Below are 9,378 nucleotides of genomic sequence, written 5' to 3'. Positions count from 1 at the left end.
GCCGGGGTCACACTTGCGATTGCAATATAAGAAACTCATGCGAGTCTCTCCCATCAATACCCACGCAGCTCTTGGGGCCTGGAGCGCGCGGCTGCATGTATTCCTATGCAGCTGAACACTCCGGGCCCGAGTGCCGGTGGCAGTGCCGGGTATTGATGCGAGTTTCTCACGTTGCACTTGCAAGTGTGACCCCAGCCTTAGAGAGATGACAGTCCATTGAGGTATGAGGCCAGGTGGCTGGGGGGTCACTTCCTGGCTTCTCCAAACATCTCAATGGAGCTAGCTGCCCAGTGGGTCCCAATACTGGATTTCTCAAACTTATCCGTAGGGTTCAGTTGACCGGTGAGTCCAAATCCTGATTACCCCAAATGTATCCATGGGCTCAGTGATGGTAAATTGAGCAGATCTGTATTCTTTCATTTGGGCCGTGGTCCCCTAAGCTGGCAATCCTGTAGAATGTCAAATCTGTGTCTGTCGTGATGGAGCCATGATGTCTTGGATGCTATCCTGTAAAGTGTTCCTGGCTGGTCTTGTACAGAGTCTCTGGATGTCTTTGATTGTCTTGGATATATTGTTCACAGAGGCATATCTTCATATGCAGCTCTGGCAAAAATTAAGAGACCACTGCGAAATGTTCAGTTTGTCTGAATTTTCTGTTTATATGAATATTTTTTGAGTAAAATGTAAATTTTTCTTTTAGTCTATAAACTACTGACAACATGTCTCCGAAGTTCCAAACAATAAATTTTGTATTTATTTTCTGAAACTGAGAAATGGTCAAAATAACAAAAAAATGCATTGCAGACCTCAAATAATGCAAAAAACAAGTTCATAATCATTTAGAAACAACAATACTAATGTTTTACCTCCGGAAGAATTCAGAAATCAATACCCATGACTGTTAATCCCAGCTTTCATGCGTCTTGGCAGCTTCCCACCGGTCTATCACACTGCGTTTGGGAAACTGTATGCTGCTCCTGATACAATAATGTCAGCAGTTCTTCAATGTTTGATGGCTTGTGACTATCCATCTTCCTCCTGATTACATTCCAGCGGTTTTCAATGGGGTTCAGGTCTGGAGATTGAGCGGCCATTACAGGGATTTGATGTAGTGGTCCCTCATCCACACCCTGATTGACCTAGCTGTGTGGCACAGCGCATTGTCCTGCTGGAAACACCAGTCCTCAGAGTTGGGGAACATTGTCTGAGTAGAAGGAATCAACTGTTTTTCCAGAATAACCTTGTATGTGGCTTGATTCATACGTCCTTCGCAATGGTTAACCTGCCAATTTCCAGCCTTGCTGAAGCCTCCCCAGGACTCCAGCGCTTCGCGGCTACAGTATGATAGAAAGGTGCCAGGACTCCAGAGCGTCGCGGCTATGATAGAAAGGTGCCAGGACTCCAGAGCGTCGCGGCTATGATAGAAAGGAGTCAGAACTTCAGAGCATCGCGGCTATGATAGAAAGGTGCCAGGACTCCAGAGCGTCGCGGCTATGATAGAAAGGAGTCAGAACTTCAGAGCATCGCGGCTATGATAGAAAGGTGCCAGGACTCCAGAGCGTCGCGGCTATGATAGAAAGGAGTCAGAACTTCAGAGCGTCGCGGCTATGATAGAAAGGTGCCAGGACTCCAGAGCGTCGCGGCTATAATAGAAAGGAGTCAGGACTCCAGAGCGTCGCGGCTATGATAGAAAGGTGCCAGGACTCCAGAGCGTCGCGGCTATGATAGAAAGGTGCCAGGACTCCAGAGCGTCGCGGCTATGATAGAAAGGTGCCAGGACTCCAGAGCGTCGCGGCTATGATAGAAAGGAGTCAGAACTTCAGAGCATCGCGGCTATGATAGAAAGGTGCCAGGACTCCAGAGCGTCGCGGCTATGATAGAAAGGTGCTAGGACTCCAGAGCGTCGCGGCTATGATAGAAAGGAGTCAGAACTTCAGAGCATCGCGGCTATGAGAGAAAGGTGCCAGGACTCCAGAGCGTCGTGGCTATGATAGAAAGGTGCTAGGACTCCAGAGCATCGCGGCTATGATAGAAAGGAGTCAGAACTTCAGAGCATCGCGGCTATGATAGAAAGGTGCCAGGACTCCAGAGCGTCGCGGCTATGATAGAAAGGAGTCAGAACTTCAGAGCATCGCGGCTATGATAGAAAGGTGCCAGGACTCCAGAGCGTCGCGGCTATGATAGAAAGGTGCTAGGACTCCAGAGCGTCGCGGCTATGATAGAAAGGAGTCAGAACTTCAGAGCATCGCGGCTATGATAGAAAGGTGCCAGGACTCCAGACCGTCACGGCTATGATAGAAAGGAGTCAGAACTTCAGAGCATCACGGCTATGAGAGAAAGGTGCTAGGACTCCAGAGCGTCGCGGCTATGATAGAAAGGAGTCAGAACTTCAGAGCATCGCGGCTATGATAGAAAGGTGCCAGGACTCCAGAGCGTCGCGGCTATGATAGAAAGGTGCCAGGACTCCAGAGCGTCGCGGCTATGATAGAAAGGTGCCAGGACTCCAGAGCGTCGCGGCTATGATAGAAAGGTGCTAGGACTCCAGAGCGTCGCGGCTATGATAGAAAGGAGTCAGAACTTCAGAGCATCGCGGCTATGATAGAAAGGTGCCAGGACTCCAGACCGTCACGGCTATGATAGAAAGGAGTCAGAACTTCAGAGCATCACGGCTATGAGAGAAAGGTGCTAGGACTCCAGAGCGTCGCGGCTATGATAGAAAGGAGTCAGAACTTCAGAGCATTGCGGCTATGATAGAAAGGTGCCAGGACTCCAGAGCGTCGCAGCTATGATAGAACGGTCTCAGAACTTCAGAGCATCGCGGCTATGATAGAAAGGTGCCAGGACTCCAGAGCGTCGCGGCTATGATAGAAAGGTGCCAGGACTCCAGAGCGTCGCGGCTATGATAGAACGGTCTCAGAACTTCAGAGCATCGCGGCTATAATAGAAAGGAGTGAGGACTCCAGAGCGTCGCAGCTATGATAGGTGCCAGGACTCTAGAGCGTCGTGGCTATGATAGGAAGGTGCCAGGACTCCTGAGCGTCGCGGCTATGACAGAAAGGTGTCAGGAATCCAGAGCATCGCGGCTATGATAGGAAGGTGCCAGGACTCCAGAGCGTCGCGGCTATGACAGAAAGGTGTCAGGACTCCAGAGCATCATGGCTATGATAGAAAGTCAGGACTCCATAGTGTCGCGGCTATGATAGAAAGGAGTCAGGACTCCAGAGCGTCACGGCTATGATAGGAAGGTGCCAGGACTACACAGCGTCGCATCTATGACAGGTGCTAGGACTTCAGAGCGTCGCGGCTATGATAGAAAGGTGCTAGGACTTCAGAGCTTCGCGGCTATGATAGGAAGGTGCCAGGATTCCAGAGCGTTGCAGCTATGACAGAAAGGTGTCAGGAATCCAGAGCATCATGGCTATGATAGAAAGTCAGGACTCCATAGTGTCGCGGCTATGATAGAAAGGAGTCAGGACTCCAGAGCGTTGCAGCTATGACAGAAAGGTGTCAGGAATCCAGAGCGTCGCGGCTATGATAGAAATGAGTCAGGACTCCAGAGTGTCGCAGCTATGATAGAAAGGTGCCAGGACTACACAGCGTCGCATCTATGACAGGTGCCAGGACTCCAGAGCGTCGCGGCTATGATAGAAAGGAGTCAGGACTCCAGAGCTTTGCGGCTTTGATAGAAAGGTACCAGGACTACACAGCGTCGCATCTATGACAGGCGCTAAGACTCCAGAGCGTCGCGGCTATGATTAGAAAGGAGTCAGGACTCCAGAGCGTTGCATCTATGACAGGTGCCAGTGTAAGGGGGTGACTTGGTACGTCATGTACCTCCCCGCCTTTGGACTCATACACGTGTCTACTGCGACACTCTTTAGCAATGCCAATGTGTCAGGAACATGAGGTATTGACTGTCTATGATCGCGCACACTGAGCTCTGCTACATCCAAGAGCAGAGAACAGACGCTGTGAGCCATTCTGACACCCCCCCCCCCCCTCTGCCTGCAGCACAGTGGAATTCAGCCATTCATTTCCCCCTCCCCCAGGAATGTCTTTGTTTCCTCTTTGAAGGTCGTAAACAGTCCAGAAAGCATGAGATTTTGTTCTCTTAAGATTATATATACTGGAAAGCTATATATCTTGGTACCGTGTTAGCCAGTAGATAGAAAAATATTTAGAATTGAGAAATTTCTTTTAGTCTTTGCCTGATGAAGAGACCTGTGTAGCCTCGAAAGCTGCAATTTGTTACCATCTTTTCAGTTAGCCATTAAAAGGTATCAACCACTGGTTATATATACTGGCACCGATCTGGGCTAGAGATAAAACAATTAGATCAATGGACATCTGGAATATATATCACTCAATCAAACCGCTAGCAGCTAAACGCAACAAGTGCAAAGTGTGGATTTCTCCTTAAGTGGTTCATGTAAGCATGCCGTGCTTACACTTAAAAGAATCGTCCTGACGTGGTGCACCCCTGGAACCTGGTGTGTTTCTTATTCGAGACTTGTACAGCGAGCTAGACATAACAATGGTTTTCATAATGCTAAGTAAAGGGGAGGTTTCAGCCTCTTAATGAGATCACCACAGGGGGGGGGGCTTTGGTGTTAGGCTAGGAAATATCTGTGTGAAGCAGGAGTCTTCAGGGTCTTTTGTGTCTGGGGTCTAGCGGCTGTACAGATGTGTTATGCATCTAGATGTGTGCATCCTACAAAGCCCACGGCCACCCATGATGATATGAAATGATCTGAATGTCTCTGTACATATTGCATTGATTTTTCTATGTTATACACTGACATTCCCCAGTTCTCCATGGTTCCTGAATGTCTCTGTATATTGCATTGAGTTTCTATGGTATGCACTGACTTTCCCCAGCTCTCCATGGTTCCTGAATGTCTCTGTAGATTGCATTGATTTTCTATGCTTTCCCTGGCCTCTGAGTGTCTGTGCAGCGCATATAATCTTTTCTGGTATGCTTTCTTGCCTATCATCTTGTTTCCATGACCCGTTTCCTGTCTCATGTTATTCTGGCATCTGTTTGGGGGTGGTCATTCCAGCCCCTCCCTCTCTTTGACCTTTGCTTAACTCTCTACATCTGGTCTTGCGATACCCACCTCCTCATTCACATCTGATTGCCCTTAGCTGGGGATATATTGAGACTCAGGAGTCTGATCCATGTATCTTTCAAATTACATATTTCTAATTACTATACTTTGAATTAGACTTAATTGGACTGTAAGGTAACAGAATATCAAACCACTACAATGTTTCGGTTTCTTTTCTCTTTCACACCTATACTACTCTATTTTTCCCTACCTCCTGTAATCCCCCCTAGTAAGGAACTAGTAATTTTACCCTCCATCCTCCTCAGCCATCTCACATCCTCCTCACAGCTGTTCCTCCACACACAATCCTCTTTCTCCAGGCGCACACGGTCCCATCATGTCCTATCCTGCTCCCACCTTCTAACGCTCTGTCTGCTACTCCTCATCGCTGGCGACTAGTGATGAGCGAGTGTACTCATTGCTCGGATGATCTCCGAGTATTTGTTAAAGGGAACCTGTCACCTGAATTTGGCGGGACCGGTTTTGGGTCATATGGGCGGGGTTTTCGGGTGTTTGATTCACCCTTTCCTTACCCGCTGGCCGCAATAATGGATTGAAGTTCATTCTCTGTCCTCCGGAGTACACGCTGTTGTGAATTCCGTTCTTGGGCTCCATCCTGTGGTTGCGAATGGTATTTTTGGGAGTTCTGCTCTTGGGCTCCCTCTGGTGGTTTCAAGTGGAACTTAGCAGCTGCGTTCACTAATCGGTTCCCTGGCCTTTGTTATTTAACTGGGCTTTTGGCTGTAGTGGATGCCAGCTGTCAATGTATTTCCTCTGGATTCAGTCCTTTCCTGGAAGTTCTCTGTTGGCCAGTCCATTTCAGCTTAAGATAAGTCTGCTAGTTTTTGGGTGTTTCCCTGCTTATGACCTTCTGTTCAGTTTAATTTATGTCTCTTTGTCCAGCTTGTCATTATGAAATATTCCGGCTAGTTGGAAGCTCTGGGGTCGCAGATTTGCCCCTCCACATCGTGAGTCGGTGTGGTGGTTATTTTTTGTAAACTCTGCGTGGACTTTTTAGTTTTTATACTGACCGCACAGTAGCCTTTCTATCTCTGTCTATTTAGATAGTTTTGGCCTCCTTTGCTAAAAATCTAGTTTCATTTTGTCATTTCCCTCTCCACTCACCGTCAATATTCGTGTGGGGCTGTCTTCCTTTGGGGGTTTCTCTGAGGCGAGATAGTTTTCCGTTTCCATCTTCAGGGGTAGCTAGTTCTTAGGCTGTGCAGAGGCGTCTAGGCAGAGTTAGGTACGCTCCACAGCTATTTCTAGTGTTGGTGTCAGGAGTAGGGATTGCGGTCAGTAAAGTTACCACCTCCTCAGAGCTAGTTCATTATTTGTTTTACCCACCAGGTCATTTCAGTACCGCTCCGTAACCACCAGGTCTTAACAGTACAGCTGGCCCACAATGTGTTAAATGCATCTCAAAAGAGGGAAGAGAAAGTTCTGAGTCATTGTTTTTTTTTTTCTTGTTGCTTGTTTCGCCCTTTCTTTTCCCCTTGATTTTTGGATGGTGCAGGAGCTTGGTACTGATATGGAGGTTCAGGGTCTGTCTGCGCGTGTTGATCATCTCGCTGCTAGGGTACAGAGTATCCAAGACTATGTTGTCCAAACTCCTATTTCTGAGCCTAGAATTCCTATTCCTGATTTGTTTTCTGGGGATAGATCTAGGTTTTTGAACTTCAAAAATAATTGCAGATTATTTTTTGCTCTGAGACCCCGTTCCTCTGGTGACCCCATTCAGCAGGTGAAGATTGTTATTTCTCTGCTGCGTGGCGACCCGCAGGACTGGGCATTCTTCCTTGAGCCAGGGAATCCTGCATTGCTCAATGTAGATTCATTTTTTCAAGCACTTGGACTGCTTTATGACGAACCCAATTCTGTGGATCAGGCAGAAAAAATTTTGCTGGCTCTGTGTCAGGGTTAGGAAGCAGTAGAGATATATTGTCAGAAATTTAGAAAGTGGTCTGTGCTTACAAAATGGAATGAGGATGCCCTGGCGGCTATTTTCAGAAAGGGTCTTTCTGAAGCTCTTAAAGATGTTATGGTGGGGTTTCCCCACGCCTGCTGGTTTGAACGAATCAATGTCTCTGGCCATTCAGATTGATCGGCGCCTACGTGAACGTAAGGTGATGCACCATATGGCGGTGTCCTCTGGGCAGAGTTCTGAGCCTATGCAATGCGATAGAGTTTTGACGAGAGCAGAACGGCAGGAGTTCAGACGTCAGAAGGGGCTGTGTTTTTACTGTGGTGACGCTACTCATGCTATCTCTGACTGCCCGAAGCGAACTAAGAGGGTTGCTAGGTCGGTTACCATCAGTACTGTACAGCCTACATTTCTCTTATCTGTTACCCTGATTTGCTCATTGTCGTCCTTTTCTGTAATGGCATTTCTGGATTCTGGCGCTGCCCTGAACTTAATGGACCTAGAATTTGCCAAGCGCTGTGGTTTTTCCTTGGAGCCTTTGCAGAGTCCTATTCCCTTGAGGGGGATTGACGCTACGCCATTGGCCAAGAATAAACCTCAGTACTGGACACAGTTAGCCATGAACATGGCTCCAGCACATCGGGAAAATATTCCCTTTTTGGTGTTGCATAATTTGCATGATGTGGTTGTGCTGGGGTTTCCATGGTTACAGGTACATAATCCAGTGCTGGATTGGAGATCTATGTCTGTAACTGGTTGGGGTTGTCAGGGGATACATAGTGACATTCCTCTGATGTCAATTTCCTCGTCCCCTTCTTCTGAAGTTCCTGAGTTTTTGTCGGATTTCCAGGATATATTTGAGGAGCCTAAATCCAGTCCTCTGCCTCCTCATAGGGACTGTGATTGCGCTATTAATTTGATTCCTGGCTGTAAGTTCCCTAAGGGTCGACTTTTCAATCTGTCTGTGCCAGAGCATGCCGCTATGCGGACTTATGTAAAGGAGTCCTTGGAGAAGAGGCATATTCGCCCGTCTTCGTCACCGCTGGGAGCGGGGTTCTTTTTTGTTGCCAAGAAGGATGGCTCCTTGAGGCACTGTATAGATTATCGCCTTCTCAATAAGATCACGGTCAAATTTCAGTACCCTTTGCCTTTACTCTCTGATTTATTTGCTCAGATTAAAGGGGCTAGCTGGTTTACCAAGATTGACCTTCGAGGGGCGTATAATCTGGTCCGCATCAAACAGGGTGATGAATGGAAAACAGCATTTAATACGCCCGAAGGCCATTTTGAATATCTTTTGATGCCTTTCGGGCTCTCTAATGCTCCATCTGTATTTCAGTCCTTTATGCATGATATTTTCCGCGAGTATTTGGATAAATTTATGATTGTATATTTGGATGATATTTTGGTTTTTTCCGATGATTGGGAGTCTCATGTGAAGCAGGTCAGGATGGTATTTCAGATTCTTCGTGCTAATACACTGTTTGTGAAGGGGTCTAAGTGCCTTTTTGGAGTTCAGAAGGTTTCTTTTCTGGGGTTCATTTTTTCTCCCTCGGCTATTGAAATGGACCCTGTTAAGGTCCAGGCTATTTATGATTGGACTCAGCCCACATCTGTGAAGAGCCTTCAGAAATTTTTGGGCTTTGCTAATTTTTATCGCCGCTTCATTGCTAATTTTTCTACTGTGGTTAAACCTCGGACCGATTTGACCAAGAAAGGTGCAGATGTGGTGAATTGGTCCTCTGCGGCTGTGGAGGCCTTTCAGGAGCTTAAGCGTCGTTTTACTTCTGCCCCTGTGTTGCGTCAGCCAGATGTTTCTCTCCCTTTTCAGGTTGAGGTTGACGCTTCTGAGATTGGGGTAGGAGCTGTTCTGTCTCAGAGAGGTTCTGATGGCTTTGAGTCGAAGCCGTGTGCTTTCTTCTCCAGAAAGTTTTCGCCTGCTGAGCGTAATTATGATGTAGGCAATCGGGAGTTGTTGGCTATGAAGTGGGCATTCGAGGAGTGGCGACATTGGCTTGAGGGAGCCAAGCATCGTGTTGTGGTCTTGACCGACCATAAGAATCTGATTTACCTTGAGTCGGCCAAGCGGTTGAATCCTAGACAGGCTCGGTGGTCTTTGTTTTTCTCCCGTTTTGATTTTGTGGTCTCGTATCTTCCGGGATCTAAGAATGTGAAGGCTGATGCCTTGTCTAGGAGTTTTTTGCCTGATTCTCCTGGAGTCCGTGAGCCGGCTGGTATTCTCAAGGAGGGGGTGACTCTTTCTGCTATCTCCCCTGATTTGCGGCGGGTGCTTCAGGAGTTTCAGGCTGATAGACCCGACCGCTGTCCTGTGGGGAAATTGTTTGT

Source organism: Ranitomeya variabilis, chromosome 7, assembly GCF_051348905.1.
Source record: "Ranitomeya variabilis isolate aRanVar5 chromosome 7, aRanVar5.hap1, whole genome shotgun sequence".
Classification (NCBI taxonomy): Eukaryota; Metazoa; Chordata; class Amphibia; order Anura; family Dendrobatidae; genus Ranitomeya; species Ranitomeya variabilis.
Note: the sequence above shows the minus strand (reverse complement) of the source record.